At 39.9% G+C, this 26,202-nt stretch overlaps 1 long non-coding RNA gene across 1 annotated transcript; it reads left to right on the top strand.

Annotated features, from left to right (window-relative positions):
- Positions 1–9,883: 9,883 nt before the first annotated feature.
- Positions 9,884–25,845, top strand: LOC109498098. Its single transcript, XR_002154689.2, has 3 exons — positions 9,884–10,057; positions 21,850–21,886; positions 25,510–25,845. It is a non-coding gene; the product is annotated as an uncharacterized LOC109498098 (long non-coding RNA).
- Positions 25,846–26,202: the final 357 nt, after the last annotated feature.

Raw genomic sequence — 26,202 nt, 5'->3', positions numbered from 1 at the left:
TCTAATGCTCTGTTCATTTCACCAGGTACAAGGAGACAGCAATTACTGTGTTCATCTGTTGTTTCCCAAAGCAACAATATATATTTAATATGTATTCAATAATCTATAAACACCTTGCATAGGGAGCATGATTTTGGAGTTGGTTTTCCAGTGCTGAAAATGATTATTATGATCTCACCCATATTTTTCTCATAATGCCCATTACAGATTGGCCAATAATGGCATCCATGCAAGTAACAGAAAGCCTTTGGGGGCTGAATTAATTGTCTCCAGTAAGTGGTCAAGCCCAAGAATATATATAGCACAGCTTCCTGGGTCCATTGACCCTAAGTGGAGCGCACTGAGTCCCTGGGTCAGTTTAAGATAGGTAGTGATAGGGGCGCCTGGGTGGCGCAGTCGGTTAAGCGTCCGACTTCAGCCAGGTCACAATCTCGTGGTCCGGGAGTTCGAGCCCCGCGTCGGGCTCAGGGCTGATAGCTCAGAGCCTGGAGCCTGTTTCCGATTCTGTGTCTCCCTCTCTCTCTGCCCCTCCCCCATTCATGCTCTGTCTCTCTCTGTCCCAAAAATAAATAAACGTTGAAAAAAAAAAATTAAAAAAAAAAAAAAGATAGGTAGTGATAGAAAGAAGCAACAGGAACTCCAAAGAGGGAATGAAGGGGGAGGCTTGTTCAAGGTAAAGGAGGAAAGTGGCAGTCATTTCAAAGTACAATGTAAGAGGAGCTATGGTTTGGGGCCCTCACCATCATCTCTACACACCTCTTCACTCTATTTATGTTCCTCCTTTTCTGAAATATTCCCTGTACCTTCTTGTTCTATGGATCTTTCTGGTCTCAGAGGAAACACCTTCACATCAAAGTCTTAGAGACAGGCAGAGTTTTTGTGGGTAAAATATACAACTATAAATATACAACAAAAATATTAAATTGTGGTGATTCAAGTTTTCTGGAATTTCTTTCAGTTTCCTTCAGTGGCAAGGATGACCCTTTCAGGCACAAGGACCACCATGTGGAGGGGAAGGTAGAGGCTCCCCATGCTGGGTTGGCTGGAGCTTCTCGAAGGTTACTGCTGACCTGCAGGAGGCTGCAGAACTTGGTCACTGTCAAAAACGCATCTTAACTTTACTTTCTCTGGTGTTCCCCTGGGGAAATTTAGACAGGCAAAAAAACAGGATGGGGTATCAAGGGAGGGTATTAGGTCTGAGGGCTGTTCCAGACTGAAGCTGTTGTTTGCAGAAGAAATGTATTCTTAGAAGCAAGCAGCCCATTGGACAGCTGTTTGGAAGTCCTTGATGAAAGAAAGAAGAAAGAAAGAAAGAAAGAAAGAAAGAAAGAAAGAAAGAAGAAAGAAAGAAAGAAAGAAGAAAGAAAGAAAGAAGAAAGAAAGAGGAAGGAAGGAAGGAAGGAAGGAAGGAAGGAAGGAAGGAAGGAAGGAAAAAGCTGTCACTGTGAAAACAGCATTGGTAAAACATCTGCTGAGCACACAGAGGGCTCCTGGTCCCTGGAAGAGGTGGGGGAGGAGGTCTGTAAACAAGATCTGAAGCACATGTATCCCAAGCAGCCTGTGCTGTCTCTTGTCCCTAGTCAACACCAACCCACGTTCTAGATGGAGACAAGGAGGTCACGTGGGAGAGGCAGCTGCTGCCATCAAGAGGGTCAGGTGCCCATCAAATTACCCAAGCACAGCACCTGTGGTCTTGCTCTAAAGATGAGCAAGGTTATGAGGCATCATCGTTGGGAGCTTCCTGTAGCTGAGGGAACAAATAGGGCAAGAGGATTGGCATGGGAGGGGAACATGTGGGAGGTCTATTTGCAGGCAGGTGTTTCTTGTAGATCCTCTCAGCAGTTCATTTCCAGGGCCATCTGCCTGTGAAATCATTGTTCATGCCAGCAAGAGGTCTGAGATTTTAACTCCATGGTGTGACCAACAGCCAACTATTTACCTTTGATATAGAAGAGCTTCCGGTGTCATGCCCAGCATACTCTCTCAGCTGATGAAAGAGCATCCTCTCTTCTCCAGCACAGATGAGAAAAAACAACTACAACAGTTTCTGATGTTTGCAGAGAGATTTTCATTTTCTAAAACATGTTCATGTCCATTGCCCCATTTCACTGAATCTCCATAGCACCCCTATTCAGCAGCCACCATTCACACCGCGGATCAGACCAGAAGCTGAGGTTGGCACATGTGTGGCATGGCCAAGAGGGCTGGAGTTAGAGCTGCACTCAGCTCACAGGGCGGCTATGTGACACTGGGTAGTTCTCACCTCTATGAGTATCGGTTTCTTTGTCAAATGGAGCTGATAACTGCACCTACTTTATAGAGTTTTTTGTACATTTTAACAATTAAGTGGAAAGTTAGTAGAGTGGTGGTTGGCACAAAATAAGACCTCAATAAATATTGGCAGTCTTTACCCTCAGTGTCTCCTCCACTGTTCCCTATCGAGCTTTCCAAAGACACTGTCCCCACTGTGCTGCCTCCACCGGTCTTTTTACTTATGTAAACCTGTGGCTAAGGCACTCTTAGCTCTGACCTTCCTCTATAATCACTGGCCATAGTAAGCAGCCTTCGGAAGTCACTGCCATGGCATCTCTGGCAACCAACCAAACCAGCATCACCTCCATGATATTAGACCTGGATCCTTTGTCCCTCCCCCTTTCTTTCCCCCTGGGCCCTGCCCTGTCCATAGTGGATGCCATCTTGGAGTATGTGTTCACAACACCACCTTATAGAAGTGGAGAATGGAGATGTCGAATGACTTACCAATGAGACTAAATAGTGAGAAAATTTAAAGCCACTTAGTGAAAGCTGGTCTTTAGAATGAGCCCGAATTTTGGAAGTTCAGAACAACTACATATTTGTCTGCTTGGGCTCTATAAAAAAAAATCAGACATAGGTTTCTCACAGTTCTTTAGGCTAGAGAGTCCAGGGTCAAGGTGCTGGCAGATCCTATGTCTGATGAAGGCATTCTTCCTGGCTTGACTCCTCACATGGCAGATAGAGACAGAGAGAGCAAGAAAGCTCTCTGGTTTCTTAAGGACACTAAGCACATCATGTGTGCTCCATCCTCAGGACCTCATCCAAATCTAATGATCTCCCCACCTGCAAATACCATCTCCTTGGGAATTAGGGCAAATTTGGGGGAAACACAGACATTCAGTCCATAACAAACAAGAATTATTTTATTTCAATAATATTCCAAAAGCCTACTCCACTAAGCATTCTCATCACTGGAGCCAGAGCAATGCATACCCTGTACATGCCCACAGGTTTGAAGAACCTCCCCTATTTGCACGAGGGCTGAAAATGATTGAGCTTCAAGAGTAACCCAGTACAACATTCTAAACAGATGCAAAACTTAGTTCTGGTACAAGCCAAACAGTGCTACTTAATTACATTCTTACAGGGGCACCTGGGTGGCTCAGTTGGTTAAGCGTCTGACTTCAGCTCAGGTCATGATCTCATAGCTTGTGAGTTGGAGCCCTGTGTTGGGCTCTGTGCTGACAGCTTAGAGCCTGGAGCCTCTTCAGATTCTGTGTCTTTCTTTCTCTCTCTGCCCCTCCCCTGCTCACACTCTCTTTCTGTCTCTCAAAAATAAATAAACATTAAAAAATTTTTTTTAAATAAAAAATTATATTCTTACAAAATATTCATGAGTTTCTCCTCTTGTTCATGTAAAGGTCCCCAAAGAGACTTGTGTATAAGAAATTAATTTTTACCATCATGGCTTAGGGGTTGGGATCACCAACCAGCAAGGGCAACTTCAGGAATGAGAAAGGGGTAAATGCATTTGTAGTGATTTTTCCTCAGGATTACATAGTAAAGAATTTCAAAAACATAAAAAGTTGGATGCATTGTTCAATGAACAACCACCCAGATTCTATAATCATTAACACTTCCCTTTACTTTCTTTCTCACACAATAATCTACCCATCCCTCAATGTTTCTGGTACATTTCAGAGTGAGTTTTACACATGCATGCATTTCACCCCTGAATGTAACAGCATGCATTTTATTATTAGCAGGGTAGGGTTCAAGAATTATTTGCAGTTTTTCCAAGGTAAAAACTTATATATAGTAAAAGGCACTAACCTTTAATTTACTGCTCACTGAATTTTTATAAATGTAGACACTTGTGTAAGGCAACTCCTATCAAGATAGAACATTTCTATTACCCCAGAAAGTTCCATCCTGCCTCTTCCCAGTTTGTTTGGTGTACCTCCCTTCCTAAGGCTACTGCTTTTCTTTAAGTTTTCACTGTAGTTTAATCTTAATTGTTTTAGAACTTTATATAAATTGAATACGCAGCACATAGTCTTTTGAGCCTGATTTCTTTCACACAGCATGATGTTTTTGAGATTCATCCACATTACTAGTGGTATCAAAAGTTCATCCTTTTTCATTGCTGAGTATTGTTACATCATTTGGATGTCCCACAGTTTATCCCTTCACCTGCTAATGGACACTTGGGCTGTTTTCACTTTAGTATTATAAATGGGTTAACCTTTTAAGGTTTATCATAAGACCCCTAAATAGTTGACCATCATCCCTTAAGCCCATTGCAGGTAAACTTTCAAATCTGGATGTGACATGAAATCATCCAGAACATATATATTGTGTTTGAAACATTACTCTAGGGACAGAATGGGATAAGGAATGAAAAATTATCCTTTACTTGATTATTGAGGGAGAAAATTAGTGTCCTAATAAATAATTCCTTCTGTGGGGAGGGCAATTATAATAACAAAGGGCACAAAAACATAGTTTACTTTGTGCTTTTTTTAAAACTGGGGAAAGTGAAGTCTTACTTTTTGGCTGTTTTTTTTTTTTTGCAATAAAAATTAAAAATTAGACAATTTTCCAATAGGTGATCCAAAATAGTAAGTGGAGATCAGAATACTTCAGGGTCCCTCTTCTGTGTGGGTCATCCCAAAGTCAACAGACAAGGCAAACTCTACTGTGGTGGACATTGGGATGTGTCCTGGGGTCTCGCTTTCAGAGCTGAAGGCCTTACTCTCCAGGTCCTGAAGAATACTGTGTGGCCTAAGGCCATGCCCTTTTCCAAGGGCAAGTCCTACCCAGAGCCTGATTAACGCTGAGGTCAAGGCTCAGCCTCCTTGCCCCAAGGGGAACCACCTTGAAGGCCACCCCAGCTCCAGAACTCCCCATGGGGACAGCTAAGAATTTTTTTGGGACTCCCTCTGACAGATCTGCTTCCTTCTCTTTCCTCTCCCAGCTGGAGATCTCACTCCCTGTTTAAACATCCTGCTAGTTTCCATTTCAGTGTCCAGGAATCCAACCTGCAACATCTGTAGATTTTATTCTTACAAATCCTATCAGAAGGAGCCACGCTGGAGACTAATATTGCTCCTTTAAGTGGGTGGAAGCTGTCAGCATTCCCTTCCCTTCAGCCTGAATAGGTAACGAGGCCTTTTATATATATATAAATATATATATATTTATATATATATATTTATATATATATATTTATATATATATATAAATATATATATTTTATATAATTTTTATTGTATATTATATACTTATATATATAATATATATAATTTATACATATTATATTTTATATATTATATATTTATATATTATATATTATATACCTTTATATATATAATGCATTTTTATATATTATATATTTATATATTATATATATATTATTTATATATATATTATTTATTTATTTATTATTTATATTTTATTTATATATATAATTATATATATAATTATATATAAAATATAATTATTTATATATATAATTATTTATATTATATTATATATAATATATATAATATAATTAAAAATATATATAAAATATATATATAATATATATAAAATATAATTATTTATATATATATAATTATATATAATATATATAATTGTCAAATTGGTTTCCATACAACACCCCTTATCACAACAGGTGCCCTCCTCAATGCCCATCACCCACTTTCCCCTCTCCCTCACCCCCATCAACCCTCAGTTTGTTCTCAGTACTGAAAAGTCTCTTATGGTTTGCCTCCTTCCCTCTCTGTAACTTTTTTTCCCCCCTTCCCCTCCCCCATGGTCTCAGGATCCACATATTCTCAGGATCCACATATGAGTGAAAACATATGGTATTTATCTTTCTCTGCCTGACTTATTTCACTTAGCACAATACTCTCCAGTTCCATCCACATTGCTACAAATGGTCAGATTTCATTCTTTCTATTGCCAAGTAGTATTCCATTGTATATATAAACCACATCTTCTTTATCCATTTGTCAGTTGATGGACATTTAGGCTCTTTCCACAATTTGGCTATTGTTGAAAGTGCCTCTATAAACACTGGGGTACAAGTGCCCCTATGCATTGGCACTCAGGTATCCCTTGGGTAAATTCCTAGCAATGCTATTGCTGGGTCATGGGGTAGATCTATTTTTAATTTTTCGAGGAACCTCCACACTGTTTTCCAGAGTGGCTGCACCAGTTTTCATTCCCACCAACAATGAGTGCAAGAGGGTTCTCATTTCCCACATCCTCTCCAACATCTATAGTCTCCTGATTTGTTCATTTTAGCCACTCTGGTGTGAGGTGATATCTCAGTGTGGTTTTGATTTGTATTTCCCTGATGAGGAGTGATGTTGAGCATCTTTCCAACTGCCTGTTGGCCATCTGGATGTCTTCTTTAGAGAAGTGTCTATTCATGTCTTCTGCCCATTTCTTCACTGAATTATTTGATTTTTGGATGTGGAGTTTCATGAGCTCTTTATAGATTTTGGATACTAGCTCTTTGTCCGATATGTCATTTGCAAATATCTTTTCCCATTCCGTTGGTTGCCTTTTAGTTTTGTTGATTGTTTCCTTTGTAGTGCAGAAGGTTTTTATCTTCATGAGGTCCCAGTAGTTCATTTTTGCTTTTAATTCCCTTGCCTTTGGGGATGCGTCAAGTAAGAAATTGCTGTGCTGAGGTCAGAGAGGTCTTTTCCTGCTTTCTCCTCTAGGGTTTTGATGGTTTCCTGTCTCACATGCAGGTCCTTTATCCATTTTGAGTTTGGTTTTGTGAATGGTGTAAGAAAGTGGTCTAGTTTCATTCTCCTGCATGTTCTGTTTGAAAATGTGAACAGACCCATAACTGGTAAGTAAATTGAATCAGTTATCAAAAATCTCCCAACAAATAAGATTCCAGGACCATATAGCTTCCCTGGGTAATTCTACCAGACATTTAAAGCAGAGATAATACCTATACTTCTCAAGCCATTCCAAAAAATAGAAAGGGAAGAAAAACTTCCAGACTCATTCTATGAAGCCAGCATTACTTTGATTCCCAAACCAGACAGAGACTCAACAAAAAAAGAGAACTACAGGCCAATATCCCTGCTGAATATGGATGCAAAATCCTCAACAAGATACTAGCAAATCGAATGCAACAGCATATAAAAAGAATTATTCACCATGATCAAGTGGGATTCATTCCTGGACTATAGGGCTGGTTCAATATTCACAAATCAATCAATGTGATACATCACATTAATAAAAGAAAAGATAAGAACCATATGATCCTGTCAATTGGTGCAGAAAAAGCATTTGACAAAATTCAGCATACTTTCTTAATAAAAAACCTCGAGAAAGTCGGGATAGAAGGAACATACTTAAACATCATAAAAGCCATTTATGAAAAGCCCATAGCTAACATCATCCTCAATGGGGGAAAACTGAGAGCTTTCCCCCTGAGATCAGGAACACGACAGGGATGTCCACTCTCACTGCTGTTGTTTAACATAGTGTTGGAAGTTCTAGCATCAGCAGACAACAAAATGAAACCAAACACATCAAAATTGGCAAAGATGAAGTCAAGCTTTCACTTTTTGCAGCTGACATGATAGTCTACACGGAAAACCTGACAGACTCCAAGAAAAGTCTGCTAGAACTGATACATGAATTCAGCAAAGTTGCAGGATACAAAATTAATGTACAGAAATCAGCTGCATGTTTATACAACAATAATGAAGCAACAGAAAGAGAAATAAAGAAACTGATCCCATTCACAAGTGCACCAAAAATCATAAAATACCTTGGAATAAACCTAACCAAAGATATAAAAGATCTGTATGCTGAAAATTATAGAAAACTTACAAAGGAAATTGAAGAAGTTACAAAGAAATGGAAAAACATCCCATGCTCATGGATTGGAAGAATAAATATTGTTAAAATGTCAATACTACCCAAAGCAATCTACACATTCAATGCAATCCCAATCAAAATTGCACCAGCATTATTCTCAAAGCTAGAGCAAGCAATCCTAAAATTTTTATGTAACCACAAAAGACCCTGAAAAGCCAAAGTAATATTGAAGAGGAAAACCAAAGTGGGAGGCATCACGATCCCAGACTTTAGCCTCTACTACAAAGCTGTAATCATCAAGACAGTATGGTATTGGCACAAAAACAGACACATAGACCAATGGAATAGAATAGAGACTCCAGAATTGGACCCACAAAAGTATGGCCAACTAATCTTTGACAAAGCAGGAAAGAATATCCAATGGAATAAAGGCAGTCTTTTTAACAAATGGTAATGAGGCATTCATTTGAACTGGATCAGTAGGAGAAGCATTGGGTTTGCATTTAGAGACCATTGTGTAGACAAAGACATCCATGGTTAAGATGCCTGTGTCCTGAGAGGCACACAGGACTGGGAACGTGAGCAGAAAAACACAGGTCCTTTCCCACCTGACGCACCTCAGCAGGGGCCAAAATTAGTGGTATGCAGTCAGTGGGGAAGAATAATGGGGTCCATGCCCAGCAACTCTGACATCAGCTCCTTCCTCATGGTGCTAAGGTATTGCTGAATTCCCTTGAATTCCATGCCACTCCAGGTGAAGAACAGCTTTTCTCTACTATTCTCCTGAGGTCAAGATTGGTCCAGAGAGGGAAGAAAATAATATCTTGTAAGAAACAGTCCTAGAGGGAACTGCCATTTCAATAAGCCTTAGCTGTTGTTACAGTCAGATGTGGGGCACCCGGAATGCTTGTGTTTCTGAGCTTCTTGTGTATGCATTTCATATTTGCATGTTTTGTGAACATTTGAGATGTGTCAATACAATCAAGATAATCTCCCCTCCTTTTGGAAAGGCGTTATTAATTTGGTAGCATATCTTGAAATGAATTCCATTTAAAACTGAAGGATAAGGGGAAAAAATACCCGAGGAATAAGGTAAAATATATATACATATAAAACTGAGAATGGGTGTAGGCAGAAGGGCAGGAGCAGTGAGCAGAACTTCTTTCACCAGAAAGTTCTTACTCCTTAGCATGCCTTAGGATCTCTGGAGGTCTTATTAAAACACAGATTCCTGGAGAAACTCCTGGTTTCTGAAGGAGCCGGTCTGAGGCCTAGGTAATACTGATGTGGCTGGTCCAGGGACCACACTTTGAGAATCAATGATTTAAGGCATGAGTTGCAGCAAGGAACATGGCTTCATTTAATGGAACATATAAAATGACTTCCTACAATGTGAGAGACATTAGGACCCTAAGCATGCCAGAAACATGAATGAATAAATTCATTTATTCCACTTCCTTGTTCTTTATTTCAATATGATCACAGTCAACCCACCTAGCTCTCCAGATGGTTGGGAAGATGAATTCCCATGAGGAACCCCACAGCCCACATGGGGCATTTGCAAAGCCTTTGTAGTGGAACCTCCCAGAACTCATGATGGCTTTCTTATGCTTTTACAATAAACCCAATGGACACCTGCAGTCTCTGGCTCTGGTGGAGCCTGTTTCTCCAGGCTAGAGTATGCTTGTATTGCAAATCGAAGGCACCAGAGATTCTTATATTCTATCTTATATTTAGAGATTTCCATGACAATGGCTCTTGTTATGAACTGTGTAAATGAGTGTTAGCCTTCTTGGTCTTCCCTCCATTCTGCTTCAGTGAAGTCTGTTGTGTCTGATGGTGTTGATGCCCTGCCCATATCCGTTTGGCCCATAGGACGTCATCTGAAGACAGTTTCTCTACATATGGAACGCTTCTTCTGCAAGAGGGTGTACTCTGAACAGAGGTATGTGTTCCCTGGTGGGTGGGGTGGTCAGAGTGCTGCAGAGTTTACAATCCTAGAAGAAACCCTCAATCTAAGAAGGACAGGCATTGGTGGGAAAATAGCCCAGGTTTCCTTCCCCTAGTGGGACAGTCCTGAAGTGGGTTCTGCATAGTTTCTCACTGGGTGCCCTGCTGGTCGGGCTCCAGTCATCCACCCTGCTAACCTGACAAATAATAACACATCCTTTGCTGGCTCTCATCCTTCTTTGTCACTTCTCTCCCTCATCCTGTTTCCTGGGATCATGTTCCAAATAAACATTCTGTACTCAAATTCTTGACTTAGGAGCTGCATGCAGGGGGTATCCCAAACTAAGACTTCTGTCTCCACCCCAAGAAATGAGACTAGGCACAGCACAGATTGGTATCTCTCTCTTGATTCAATCCACTCACTTTAGCAATTACAGGAGAATGTCAATATCAATTAATATCAATACATCAATTTGACCTCCACTATTTGCCCCAAATAGTCATTTGAGTTGCTGGAGTAATTCAGATAATTTTTTCCCCCAAAATCACAGAATAGGTTTTTCCTCTGTCCCTTGGGTGCAGTGAGATATATTTGTCTCAATGTATGCTTAGTCAACAGCTTTGCTCCCTTTCAAAACCAAAGCTTGTATTCTCGACCAACTGCATGGGGCAGAGAAACAAAGATGGATTTTCTTTGTAGTAGAGTCAACTTTAACTTTCTACACAAGTCTGTGCTCAATGAGCCTGGGGTGAAATGGATTATGCAGAGTATAGACTTTGGTCATGCTTCGTGTATGAAAAGCATTTTAAAAAGTAGAGGCTGATTTACCACAGCCCATACTCATTATGTTAAAACTGATAACGTTATTTGAACTGGATACTCCACATTCTAACATCCAGGCATTCTGAAATCATCAGCTTTTCCTCCCCCTGGAGAGTTTTCAGATCTGGGGCAAAGCTCTACGAGGATGTACAAACTCTCACATTTCTTCATGGGGTAGTTAAATATGGAACACATTTCCTTTGGTCACTGTATTTACTTGTGGTATGTGTGTTATCTGCTGAGCTGCTTTTCGGGGTTAGAACTCATACTGTCTCCATCTTTACTCCTTCCAGAGCTGAGTGGTCTCTAGTACATAGTAGATGACCAATAAACTTGAGGGAGAATGAACAATTTCCTTAAGAATAAAACCAAGCTGCAAGGCATAGGATGCAGCATGCAATCATAAGCAGCACGTTGATCCTAAAACACGGGCCACTCACTCCAATTTTCCTGGGGCTCTAATCATCTGTAGGTTGTTATGGTTCCAAGATGAAGAAGCAAGTCAGTCAGCTTTTACTTCCTCATCTGTAAAAAAAAAAGGCAATAAAATGTGTCATCATCCAGTATGCCCTTGTTGTTGTAAAGACAATTGGATAAAATCTTTAAAGGTATTTTGACTCTGGCCAACAGGAGATATATGAACATGTGGAGAACTGTGTTTTGAATGTAGTATCTTTACTGGCGATGTCTTCATACACGAGCCACAGTCATCAGTAAAATTTTCATGTGCTCAATGCCTAGAAAAAGCTCTGCTCTTTAAAGGCTCAAAAATTTAACGTTTATTTATTTTTGAGAAAGAGACAGAGCATGAATGCGGGATGGTCAGAGAGAGAGGGAGACCACAGAATCCGAAACAGGCTCCAGGCTCTGAACTATCAGCACAGAGCCCAATGTGGGGCTCGAACCCACAGACCGCAAGATCATGACCTGAGCCAAAGTCAGACGCTCAACTCACCAAGCCACCCAGGCACCCCTAAAGGCTCAAAATTTTAAAAGGTCTGTCCTTTATAAGCCAGGCTTCAAAGATGTACTTTTATTTGCTTGTTTTCAACTACTCTTGAAGGACAATGGGATACTCACAGTTTATGTGGTGACAGCTACTTTGTGTGTTCAAGAGGGCTGGCTGTACCCTGGCAGCACCAATCGAAAAAACATTTTCAGCAAGTTAGAGGCAAAAACAGAAATCCAAGGGGTTTGGCTATTTTGTGCATGGGAGTGGGGCAGCTTCACAGAGTCAAAGAACAGGTAGCAAGAGGGTTTTAATTTGGTTTGTATTTACCCTGAATGCATTCTGTTGACTCAGGAGCTACCTACTGTTAAGACTGGTAGGTGGGTTTTTCCATTAAAAAAAAAAAATCTGTCAGGGAAACCTGCATTTTAGTTGCTGAGATGTAAATATCAGAATACTTATCCTGTGCGTAAATCTCTAAGTTTTGAGAAGAGACTAGCCCATTGCTGTGAGAGCAAAATGGTTCATCCTTAGTACACATTTAAGAGAAAAAACATATTCAGTGTAGTTTTGTTTTTGTTGTTTTTTGTTTTTTACTTTATTTTTCATTTTTCTGGTTGGAGGAAAGATAACACCTGGGGAAGGGAGGCTCACCGGCCTCAGTAATCACACACCACCCCCTCGGTTCCCCAGACACTCAGGCAGATGATGAACAGAAACACAGAGGACCGAAGCTGAGGGGAGGCTCAATACCAAGCCCTGACCGGGAGGGGGTCGCAGCCAGGGGCCAGGCGGAGGGCAGCCTCCAGTTCTAGGTCCGGCTCTGTGGGCACTTGGAGGGGAGCTTGGAGCCAATGGGCTCATTAGTACCTGGCTAGGGCTGCGGCCGCCCCATGGCAAATACCGGCTATCAAAGCCCTGTCAGCACTCCTGAATGGGACAAAGAAAAGGCGCATTAATGATTAACTCTGCTAAAAGCTCTGGCTTTTGTATTCCCATGGTGCCTGGCCTATCTGGCTGCCATGTGACCGGCCCGGGCCATTTTCTCGCAGATTGGGGAAAGCTAGTGAGCAAACACAGGTGGTTCGGAGCCGGCCCCGCTGTCAGGGACAACCGCGGACAGCACCAGCTATGCCTGGCCAAATTAGCTGTTCTGTTTGCCTCCAGTTTTGCTTCCTGGTGCTCTCACTTTCTAAGTCGAATGTCATTTTGCGCCCATTTTCAACTATTCACAAGAGGTGCGGAAAGGGAGAGGCCCCCCCCGGAAAATGGGAAAGGGAGACACACCGTGTCATGTGCTTTGAACACCCCTCTACCCCCACCCGCAATAACATTTGGTGACCAAATGCAAAGCCTGGGTAAACTAATTAAAAACTCTCTGGTCTTTAACCCCTGGTCAGAGCAAATATATTCTTCTCAGAGGGAGTTATTTTAGTGATCCATGACAATGACGTCATAAGCCCACGCAGCGGCCCCCTGGGCTGGGCGCCCTAAGGTGGGGTATGGAATGGGCTGGCCCTTTGAAATCTGCCGTGGCCCTAGTGGCCACCTACAGTAGCGCAAGGGTAGAGTGACCTTGCCTAGTCCTGGTGGAGAGTCAAGGTCCCTCTAGTGGCATTATTTGTTTAAATGCATTTCTTCCTTGGCCTACATCGGACAGACTTTCTTTTTCCTGTTCAAATATTTATATGTGCGCATTATTGCTCGCTGCTGCTTCAACTGCTCCCAATCACACCAGCAGCCATAAAGCACAGATTATCAGGGTCAGGTGATAAAGGCCCCTTGAGTCAACACCAGAAATGAACAGAAAATGAAATAAAATTATAAAAAGAGGACAGCACAAATGTCTACAAAGAGTATATCAGCTTGCAGATATGCAAGCAATTAGCTACAACAGGAAAGACATTTTATCCAAACTATCACTACCACTGACACAGATTACCAGTGTTTGATATTTAAATACAGCGTTCTGCGGAACTACCAGTTAAAGAAGCAAAACAAAACACAACCCAGCGAGGTCTTTCTACTCAAATGCATTTCAGGGTTGGTGAATATCAGGTCAAACACAGCTGAGGTGTGTGGGGTCCAGCTGACACTGACCCCAGAAGAAATGTGAGCAGCCTCTAGCCCTCAACCGCCAATCAAGGCTACTGTAATCTATCAGTGCCGCTTATTGTGCAGGGTGGTGGGAGTGTTTATTCTGTATAGTCCCCTTCGTTCCTAAACTTTGATTTTTTTTTTCTGATGAAGACTTGGTCACCAGTCAGTACAGGCACCCAATGTCAGCAAACAACTTTAAGGGATCATTACTTTTTTTTTCAGCTCATACATAATTGGCTTTCCCTTGCAAAAGCTTGCAGACAGGTGATGTCACTGTTGCCTGAATTACTTAGAACACAAAATTGTAGTTCAATAAGCATCCTCCAGTAGCCAAACCGGAAATAAGTGATTATGAGGAACACAATTATGAAACTGGCATGAAGGAACGTTCTGATGGGGCTGAACTGAAAAATCAGCTATTGGTGTATCTCCAACGATTTGTCTTCCCTTTTGTGTTCTTTTACAATCTAAACAGATATCATTGTATTCCTTAAATTCTTCAAAGTTACAGGTACAGAGAAAGTGTCCTGTAGCACTCACTGATAATATGCAGTTATGGCTTAAATAATGATTCCTGATTGGTTTTAGTCTGAAAACTAGTCTTTTCACACATCTCTAGAAGTTTTCAAGTTATTTATTTTTTGAAAAATTCAATACAAAAATAGGGGACAAAATAACACAAAGAAACAAAATACATGGTAATAATAATAATGATGATGTTGATGATGACATTTAGCTTTTATATGATTCTTACTCTGTGCCAGACATTGTTCTAAGCACTTTTCATATATTTATTCCTATGATCCTCACAACGAACTGTAGGGCATGTGCAGTTGTTATCCCCAGTTTGCAGAGAGGATAAGCAACTTTCCCAGGGACACATAGCCAGTTGTAGTGGTTGGGACTGACATCCAGGCAGTCTAGTTCCCAAAATAGATAAGTTAGTCTTCTTCCCACCTCTGCCCCTCCATTACCAAGTGTTCATCAGGATATGTTTCTAGTTAATAATATATCCATATAAAAATATGTACATGCATATTGCATATGCATTTGTTATTTTAAAACACAAAGTCTGGGCATTAGGGTTCAAACCAACTGGGGAGTTTCTGAGAAACTGTAGGACATGCCTCAGAATCATCCTACCAAGGGTATTGATTCCCTAATTCCCTGCCCTGTTTGATTAGTTGTTGGCACCTCAGAGTTTCCAGCCTGCCTCAAATGCATCCCCACACTCTCCTGTGGCTAGAGAATTCCTTCAGGCAGAGAGAGGGTGGAAGCATGTTTGGATCCAGGCATGTCTGGATCCTTTGCATGTGACCCCTGGGGTGGGCTACCAAGATACAGGAGGAGCACTGACAGGGTGTGCTACAAATTTCTAAATCTCTCTGATCATCAACAGAAGAAGAGTTTATCTTTCTGAAGTGATTGCTCTGAAGAATTCTGCACTCACTTAAATGTATGTGTTCTGGTTAGATTTTTAAAAAATCAAAGACTTATTTTCATTCCCTGTGGTCCAAGCAACTTTAAGCATACAGAATATGTGGCTGAAGAGTAAACAACATATCAAGGGCCAGATGCCTATGCTCCAGGGATTGGTTCCTGATATGTGCCATATGGGACAGTCATGGACAATGAGTGTCTCAAAGTCAACATTCAGGTTATTTCATGCCTGTTCACATACTAGGACCTGCTTGTAGTAGGCCCTTTATAGGTTTGGTTCAGTGAATAAGTGAGTGAATTTATGAATGGATGAACATTTGAATGAACAAATAAACCATGGGTGCCTAGTAGGTACTGGGAAGAAAAGGGCAAAAGAAACATGGGGGATGTGGAAGAGAATGGAAATCCAAGACTGAATAGGATAACTCTTCACCTATAGACTTTATGAGAGATTCCATCCTTGAGAGGAGGCCATGTTTAGAAGGCAGACCTCAATAGCATGTAACAGAAGCTGGACTTTCCCATTTTACCACTCTAATTATATTCAAATGTTTAATTAATTAGAAAAAAGCAGAGAGAATATTTATTTCTTGCTCCAATAGTGAAAATGGATTACTGACCTACATATTTAGAGAAAGCCAGGTTGTAAGTCATATATGAAATCTCAGGTCATGTGCTAAAAACTATCCACACACACACAAAAAAAAAACCCTTTTGTTTTTTCCTTCAAATTTTCAATGATTTAGCAAAAATGAAAGACTGTCAATGTTTGTCTACGTTAAAAAAAAAAGATATCAAATCAAAACCTGGAAGAATAGGAAACTAAGTTTAAAGAAATCAGAAAAAAGAAAATAATTAGGATTATAGTGAAGATAAATAAAATAATGAATACAGAAAAAAAAAAAACAGAGAAAAGAAACAAAGTCCCAAGTGAGTTCTATGAAAAGACCAACAAAACTAACAAGGCTTCAGTTAGGCTGACCAAGGGGGAAGGAAAAAAAAAAAAAGATTGAACAGCACCATCAATCAACTGGATCTCTTTGATATTTATAGAACACTCTACCCAACAACAGTGGAATTAATACACATTATTTCCAACTGCCCATGAAGCATGTACCAATTTTGACTATATCCTGGACCATTAAAAAATCTCCATAATTTTATAAGAATTTATATTATACAGACTATATTCTTGAGCCACAGTGAAGTAAAACTAGGAATAAGTAACATAACAAGAAAATCTCTAAATGTTTGGAAACTAAACACACAGTCCTAAATAGTGTATGAGTCAAAGAGGAAGTCTCAAGTCCTCAAACAGACAAAAACCTGAAATGAATAAAAATGAAAATACAATACATTTGTGTACACAGCTAAAGCAGTGCTAAGAGGGAAATTTATAGCATTAAATGTACACATTATAAAAGAGTTAAAGTCTCAAATTAATAAAATAAGTGCCCATCTCAAGAACCTAGAGAAAGGAGAGAAAATAAGTTCAAAGCCAGCAAAAAAAGAAACTAATAAAGATAAGAAATTAACAAAATTTAAAACAGAAAACAATACAGAAAATCAATGAAACAAAGGGTGGATTCTTTGAAATGAAAATAAAACTGATAAACCTCTTAACAAGATTACAAAGAAAATAAAGAGAAGACAGAAATTACTAGTATCAGGAATGAAAGAGTCAGTATCACGGCAGACCATGCAGACAACAAAATGATGGTAAGGAAATACTAGAAACCGAACTCAAAGCACATTAACTTGACAATTGAACTGAAATGAATGGATAAATTTATTGAAAATCACAAACTATCACAATTCCCCCAAGATGAAATAGATATTTCAGTAGCCCTATTACTATGAAGGAAATTGAATTAGTGATTTCATTATTACCCCCAAAAGAAATCTTCAGTCCCAGATGGTTCCACTGGAGAATGCTTCTAAATGTATAAAGAAAAATTAGCACTAATTCTAAAAAGTCTCTTCCAGAAGACAAAAGAAACACTTCTTAATTCATTTTATAAAGCTAGCATTACCCTGATGCCAAAACCAGACAAAGACTTTGCAAAAAGAAAACTACATATCAAATCCCTCCTGAATACACACACACACACACACACACACACACACACACCCTTAAAATATTAGAATAGAATACAGTAATATGTAAAAATAATTATATACCATGACCATATTGGATATATCCTAGAGATACAAGGCTGGTTCAAGATTTAAAAATCAGTGAATCTAACTAACCATATTAACAGTCTACAGGAGAAAAATCACATGATTATACCAATCTACACAGAAAAAAGCACTTGACAAAATTCCACACCCATTCAGGATAAAAACTCTCAGAAAAATAGGAATAGAGGAGTACCTCTTCAACACGACAAAGACCATTTACATAAACCCACATCTAACATTATACTTAATGGTGAAAGACCACTTTCCCTTGAGACTGGGAGTAAGACAAAGATGTTCACTTTTACTTATTCAACATGGTGCTGGAATCTCTAGCACATGCAATAAGGCAGGGAAAGTAAATAAAAGGCATACATACCAGAAATAAATAAATAAAACTATCTCTATTTGCAGATGACATGATTATCTATGCAGAAAATCCCAAGGAATCTACAAAAAAAAAATTCTACTAGAACTAATAAGTGAATTTAGCAAGTTTGCAGGATACAAGAGAAACACACAGGGGCACCTGGGTGGCTCAGTCACTTGAGCATCTAACTTTGGCTCAGGTCATGATCTCACAGTTCATGGGTTTGAACCCCGCATCAGGATCTGTGCTGACAGCTCAGAGCTTGGAGCCTGCTTCAGATTCTATATCTTCCTCTCTTTCACTGCCCCTCCCCTGCTCATACTTTGTCAATCTCTCTCTCAAAAAATAAATAAACATTGAAAAAATTAAAAAAAAAGAGAAACACACAAAAAGTAGTTGTATTTTTATATACAGTACTAGCAATGAACAAATGGACAACAAAATGCAATACCATTTATAATTGTTCAAAAAAGCAAACTGCTTATGTATAAATCTAACAAAACATATACAGGACTCATGCTTACAGCTATATAATTCTGCTGAAAGAAACCAATGAAGATCTAAATAAATGGAGAATACATACTGTGTTCATGGATTGGAAAGCCCAACATGGTAGAGTTGTCAATTCTCTCCAAATTCACCTACAGGTTTAATGGAATTCCTAACAAATTTCCAGCAAAACTTTGTATACATATATAAGGAATATTCTTCTAACATTTATATGGGAAGACAAAGGGACTAAAATAGCTTAAAGAATTTTGAAAAACAAGAAGTGGAAGGAATCAGTGCACTGGATTTTAAGACATTATTTTTAACTACCATAATCAATACTGTGTGGAACTGGCAGAGAGACACATAGATCAATGGAATACAGAGCCTGAAGTAAATCTACATAAATATGCCCCAAAGAGTTTTGACAAAATTACAAAAGTCATTCAATGGAGAAAAGATAGCCTTTTCAATAAATGGCCCTGAAGTAATTGGATATCCATAGGCAAAATATGAACCTTGACCAAGTCTTAACCCTTAGACAATTATGGGCTTCAATGTAAAACTATACAATTTTTGGAAGAAAACATAAAACAAAATTGTAGGCATTTATGATGAAGTAAAGACTTTTAGACTTGATAGCAAACACATGATCCATAAAAGGAAACTTTTAGAAATTGGGCTTTGTCAAAATAAAAAATTTTGCTTTGTGGAGGACCCTGTTAAGAGGATGAGACAAGCCACAGACTGGGAAAAAATACTTGCAAATCACTTATCCAAAGAGAACTAGTATATAGAATACGTTAAAAACTCCCAACACTCCACAGCAAAGACCTATACAATCATATTTAAAACTGGGTACAAAGAGACATTTGATGGATATACAGATTGCAAGTAATAACATGGGAATTAATTAAGGATTAGGGAAATCATTACCCATTAGGGAAATGAAAAATTGAAACCACAATGAGGAATAGTGCCAATACCAAACACTGGTTAAGATGAAAAGAAACTGAATCAGTCTTATATTTCTGGTGGGAAGGTAAAATGCCATAGCCAGTTTGGGAAACAGTTCACCAGTTTCTTTCAAGACAAAAGAAACTACTACCATATGACCCAGTAGTGCTCCTGGACATTACCCCAGAGCAGTGAAGACTTATGCTCACATAAAAATCTGTGCACAAATATTTATGAAAACTGCATTCAAAACAGCCCGAAAGTGAAATAACTTTGATACCCTTCAGTGAGTGATTTTTTTTTTTTTTTTTGAGAGAGGAGGGGAGTGGGAGCAGGGGAGAGGGGCAGAGGGAGAGAATCTTAAACAGGCTCCATGTTCAGCATGAAACCTGACATGGGGCTCGATCCCAAGACTCTGGGATCATGACCTGAGTCAAAATCGGGAGTCAGATGCTCAACCAACTGAGCCACCCAGGTGTCCCCACTGAGTGAATTGTTAAATAGGATGTGCTACATCCATATCATGGAGTACTACTCAGCAATAAAAAAGGAACAAAGTACTGACACATACAATAACCTGGATGAATTCTAGAGAATTATATTGAAGGGAAAAAATTAAATCTCCAAATGTAGCATAAAGTGTCATTCCATTTATAAAACATTCTTGAAATGACAAAATATAGATTTCAGAAGTGGAGGACAAATTAATGGTTGCCAGGGGTGAAGGAAAGGGTGAGATGGGAAAGACACAGTTTGCCTGTAAAAGGACATCATGAGGGAGACTTGTGGTGATGCAAATGTTTCAATATTGACCATATCAATGTCACTATCCCAGTTGTGATATATTATCCAATAATTTTACAATTGGCTAAGGAGTTCATGCAATCTCGTTGCATTCTTACAACTATATATTAATCTATAATTATTATAAAGTTAAAGTTTGAAAAAAAAGCCTGTGCCAGGTTTTAACAAGGGTGACTTTTGAGTTTTTAAGCCAGATTGCATCTGCGGAAAAGCAGGAAAAAAACAATTGTAGCCAGTGATCCTAATGCCACCCATTGGTTCTCCAGGGACTCATAGTTACAAACTCAAAGGCTTCCTTCCACATAAGTTCCCTTAAAAAATAGATAACCAAGGTACTCTCCCGAACCAAAAGAGCAAACTAAGAAACTGTTAAATTTAATGGTACAGTAATTTGTCTGAAAAACAGTTGGTCAGGTTAGTCACAGTATGTAACTAATCATAAAGTAACCTCCTTAAACTATATTTAAACTACATTTACTAAAAATATCCTTCTCAGGATGCATAATCACGATTTTAAAATACAGATTATTTAATTTACCAGTTGTATAAGCTCAATAACCACATTATTAACTACAGGAATGGATATTAACAAAAAAACAAAAGATCAGAGAAAGAGCTGGAGCTGAATCAATGCATATTTATCCATGTATTTATAATTAATACCCCAGGGGCGCCCAGGTGACTCGGTTAAGCATCCAACTCTTGGTTTTGGCTCAGTCATGATCTCAGGGTTGTGGGATCGAGCCCCATGTTAGGCTCCAATCTGGGCATGGAGCCTGTCATGCCCTTTGCCCCTTTCCCTGCTCATGTGCTCTCCCCTTCTCTCTCTCTCTTAAAAAAAAAATTATATGTTTATATCCCACCAACTTCTAGATAGAAATTGAGGCAACCTTAAATATTAAAACACTCTCACACCATAGCTACTCATCAATATGTCTTTTGTAAATGACACATCAAGCCAATATTGTTGGTTTCCCCTGCCTTTCCATCATTGGCAAAAATAGAAAAACAAAAACAAAAGACAGAAACAAAGCAAAGCTTCAAAAAATGGAAAGTTTATTTGCAGCCAATTTTCCAGATCGTGAATAATGTAGACATCTTCAGTAGGGATTCTGCACTTGGAAAATGCCACTTCCTCCAGCTCTTACCCATGGTATGGTGGATTCCACATCTCACACTGTAGCAACTCTTTTGCTCCCTGATTGGCTCTCCCAGGAGGAGCATCACTAATACTCACACCCACTCTGGGATATGGTCCTGGCTTCTCCTTGGCAGAGAGGGTCCCACACTTTCTAGTAGTCCATGGTGCTTCATAGCCCAATGAACACAAGGGGTCTCTTGAGCCCCACAAAGGTTTGAGTTCCCAAGGGGAGCCTGCTCCCTTTGTGAAAGTGTAAGGTAGGGAAGTGATATGGTGTTAATCAATACACCCAGTGATAAATGTTTATCTTGAGCAGAAAGCAAATAAAGGCAGGTTAGCCAGCCCTTTATTGCCTGCACAGTGGTTAGATTCACTGTCAGTGGCTGGAGCCTTTTCCAGCTCATGTGGCTTAAAAGTTTATCAACATTTTTCTTTTTTTCTGGAGGACAGGTTGGGAAAGATTTGCCAAGTCTAGTATTTATTTACTGTAAAATTTTCACAAATGTATGGTTGCTTTTATTTTTTTCCCAAAGGCACAGGACCAACTTTGGAAAACCTGCTTGTGTTAAGGTAAGCCCCCAAATCCCGACCATATATGGAAGAGGTGGGGGGATTTAAGACTAGTGCAATATTCTCAAGGAAGGCTCTCCTGTCTATATTCTTTGGGTACCTCTCAGGTACCTCCCAACTTTATAGGACTCTAGTTAAGAGCTGGTTAAAATGGATTGTTGAATCCTCAGAGTTTGTGATGCAGTGCATTTGGACAGGGGCCCAAGAATGTACATTTCTGACAAGTTTCCAGCTGATGCTGATGCTCCTGGTCAATGAACCCTACTTTAAGAACCACTACTTTAACCTGCCATTCTTAGGTTTTCCATATTTTACATCAGTAGTTTGACTAATGTTCTGAGAATAAGCACATTAAAACCCTGCGTTTTTTCTGAGCAAAGCAAAATTTCTGGGCCTTGAGGAAAAGGTGGGAAAATAATCCAATAGTTGGAAGCAATTGGAGTAGCCATCCAAGGTCAAAAACCAAACATAGTTAGCATGGCTGTTCACTAGAGGAAAAAAAAAAAAAAAACAATTGGCCACCCTAAGAAAAATCAGAGGCCCCAGCGTAGTGTTTTGAATATTCCTTTTGAGGATCCCCTGAACTTTGCGAAGTTCAATAAGAAAGCCAAAGCCATGCCCTTCCCCATTTATTTGGGCAAGTAAATTCTAACTTAGCCTGGGGCATAAATAAGGTCAGCAGGAGGATGTTGAAAAGCTGGCAGTTTAACTATACTAGTTTACTTAACTCAATAACCCTTGAAACAGAGGGTGTTATCTTGATGTTAGGAAGAAATTGACTCAGTCAGCATTGCATTGTCTAGATATGGCAGAGCCAAGATGGAGCTCAGGTAGTCAGATGCCCATTCTCTTCGATACAGTATATTCTCCTTAAAGATTACAATTACCCAATGGGCATTTGTCCCACATGGATAAGTCACTGCATGTGGGACTCCTGGAAGAAAAAGCATGGCTTTGGGCGAAGAAGCTTTCTGCTCTTGAAGCAATAAAAGTATCCATTATAGAACAAGGTCTTGCTAAAGGGATCCTGGTGTTGCCACAGATTGATTTCACATGTTCCAAAAGGACTTCATCCAACATGGCAATTAGAGTTGACCTCAGATTTATTCTAACTCTGGAATAAGCAAGCTGAGGGCTAAAAGCAATTCCCTCTGACTCAAAGAAGAGATAGTCCTTATTGAAATTAGCCATACTGACATTTTCAGACATTATCATGAATGCTTATGACAGAGGCTGTTTTTATTCCCTGAGATCCTTTCACCCCTTGTCCACAGTAATATTTCCCCAGTTTTTAGCAGGGCCCTTGGCTACTCATGGAGAAGACCACATTCCTCAGTCTCCCTTGGGGCTGGGCAGGGCCATGTGACTAGCTAGGCCAATAAGATAAAAGCAGAAGTGTGGAGCCACTTTGTGAATCCTTCCTTCAAAGGCAACTAATCCAGCCTCCTGCCTAAAAACAGAATATGGTTTGCCATCTTGGATCATGAAGACCAGGGCCATAGCTTAGAGATAGCTGATTAGTGAGCTGTCAGGAATTTATGGAGCAGATTTAGATTTTATGTCTGAGGGAAATGAATTTATTTCTTGTTTCATTGTGGATCTCTGTTACTTGTGGTCAAACCTAGTCCTAAGTAATGCAAATACATAAATCTTTGGCAGATTTGAACCACGATTTTTGTATTTGTTTACTTTGGTGCACGAGAATGTCTTGTTCCAAACATACATAGGGCACATACACGCACACGATTACAAGAGAGGTTGGTGATCCTTAATCATCATTTGGATGACCCATTTCTTCTGCCAGACTTTTTAATGCCTATATTAAATTTTTTTTTTTGCTATGTCTAGCACAAAACTCGGAAACAACAATCTATCATCATTTATATGTTAATTTCATTTAAATAAATGACACTGTGAACAAAGTACATCTCTGCAGTGCATGGAAAACATATGGGTGTTAGTCTACGAGGGGTTATTAACTTTACACTTCCCATCTGGAACCCATAAAGGATCTGTTCTCTGAGATAGTAAAGAACCAAGGTCACACTATAACTTCACATTTGCAGTAAATAAGAAGGCCTTCTGATGTTTGAAATTAGGACTTACCACTCCTGTAACAATTCTGAAAAGACACAATACTGCTTCCTAGACTCCCGTTTGCACAAAGGCCCTGACGTAACTACAATCTGTGTGTATTAGGAAATTCTAACATGAGTTATGACATCTAAAAGCCATTTGAAAAATCACTGAAATCCAGAAAGTTCAACGATATGCTAATCAGTTCTGTTATTAGCAAGTCAACTGTCAGAAGGAAACTGTAGTAAATTATGTACGTGCCACTCTGTTACACCAACAGTCAACTTTGAATGCCAGCACACTTTGAGTTTTAATATTTATGGCAACAATCCTGGCAAATAGAAGTATTCCTGCAAAAGAAAAAAATCTGAAGCCCCCCCCTCACAGATCTTAGGTTTTAAGAAAATTTGTAAGAATATGAAAGTAGATGGATTGGAAGAGAAGCTTAGTAACCTTGCTTTGGAACTTGCTAGGTTGGTTCACACTCTGCTTTACCACTTACTAGCTGAAGTAGATGTGGATGCTGCTGATACTCCACTCAGACCACCTTAGCTACCTTCTCTGTTTCTATGTCCTCTCTCCCAGCCTTGGTGTCTTCTGCTTTCAACAGCCCCAAATACAGGACTCTTGTTTGGTGTCCAGTTCCTAAGCAGAAGCCACTTTGCCCATCTGGCAGACAGAACCAGAAACGCCTGGTAGTTTTACATGCTCCCAGAATGGTCCCTAGCCAGCCAACTAAGGGTGGGGGAGAATGGATTCCACTTCCTGTTGGGAAAAACTGAGGGGTAATTTACACCTTGGAGTTCCCCTGTCAGATCATGAGAGAGAGCACACAATGTATGGAAATTTTCCTAAATCTTGTCCTTGCAATCTTATCCTTTCTCTTGGGAGTGTTTCCTTATAAATTGCTTACTTGTGATTCCTTTTGTCAGGATCTGCTCCTGGGGCACCTGACCTAAAACAGTGGTTTTCTGAAGTTTGGACAAGTTATTTCTCTTTGTTTCTTCCTCTGAAAGCTGTAGGCAATGACTATCCTCACTTTGTGGTGCTTCTGTGAGGTTTAAAGATCACTTAGCGCACCTCTGGCAGGTGTTTGGAGTACAATCAGTGTTATCCAAAAGGGATGCTCGCAGAGGAAGTTATGCCACCATTTTGTTCATCTTTAACTCACCCCTTCCCCTTTCCCTTCAAAACACATACAGCAACTGGTGAAGTATGGTCGACTACATTTTGTTCATGCCCTGCTCTGGGTTATCAGCTCCTCAGGGGAGAGATGGCATCTAGAGTGTGCCATGATCCCAGTTTGCCTGGACTGTCTCAGTTTTAGCACTGAAAATCCTGCATCCCTGAAACCTCTGTCTTGCACAAATCAAGATGGTTGTCACCCTATACATTTTTTTGTTTCTAATTGTGCCTTACCATCTAAGCACACACATGGGCATGGACTTGATACTCAATACATACTTGATGCAGGAGGTATTAGTGAAGTATTGATGTATGAGTACCCATGACATTTCCTGACATGCCTTTTGGTCTGTTTTCTCTAGGAAGGTGTTTGTGGGGACCCAAAATAATCACAAGAGTCCTTGAAAGTGGAAGAGGAAGGTACAAATGGGGAGTTCAGAGGAAGATGTGACTGTAAAAGACAGACACAGAGGAAGGACTCAAAACTCCACCCCTGCCATGTTGGCTTTGAAGATGGGCAAAGAGGCTGCCTCTGGAAGCTGGAATGGGCAAAGAAACAGATTCTCCTCAGGCAATGAATGGCCCCCTAGAACCTCCAGAGGCACAACAACCCTGCCCATATCTTGATGTTAGCCCCATGAGGCCAATGTTGGACCTCCAACTTAACAGAAATGTCAGAAAAGAAATCTGTGTTTTAAGCCACTGTGTGGTCACTGGTTGCAGTAGCCATAGAAAATGAACACAGACCCCTTTCAGAATCTAAGGAAAGTGACATGTACGGGATGCCTGGGTGGCTCAGTCAGTTAAGCATCCTACTTCCGCTCAAGTCATGATCTCCAGGTTCCTGGGTTCGAGGCCGGCATTAGGCTCTGTGCTGACAGCTCAGACCCTGGATCCTGCCTGGGATTCTGTGTCTCTCTCTTTCTCTGTCCCTTCCCCGCTCATGCACGTGCACGCCTGCTCTCTCTCTCTCTCTCAAAAATAAATAAACGTTAAATTTTTTTTTTTTTAAAGTGACAGGTACTTCTTGCAAGGAAAAAAAAATGCATTCAGTT

Source organism: Felis catus, chromosome A3 (assembly GCF_018350175.1).
Source record: "Felis catus isolate Fca126 chromosome A3, F.catus_Fca126_mat1.0, whole genome shotgun sequence".
NCBI lineage: Eukaryota > Metazoa > Chordata > Mammalia > Carnivora > Felidae > Felis > Felis catus.
The sequence above is the reverse complement of the archived record's forward strand: the minus strand, read 5'-3'. Positions and strand labels throughout refer to the sequence as shown.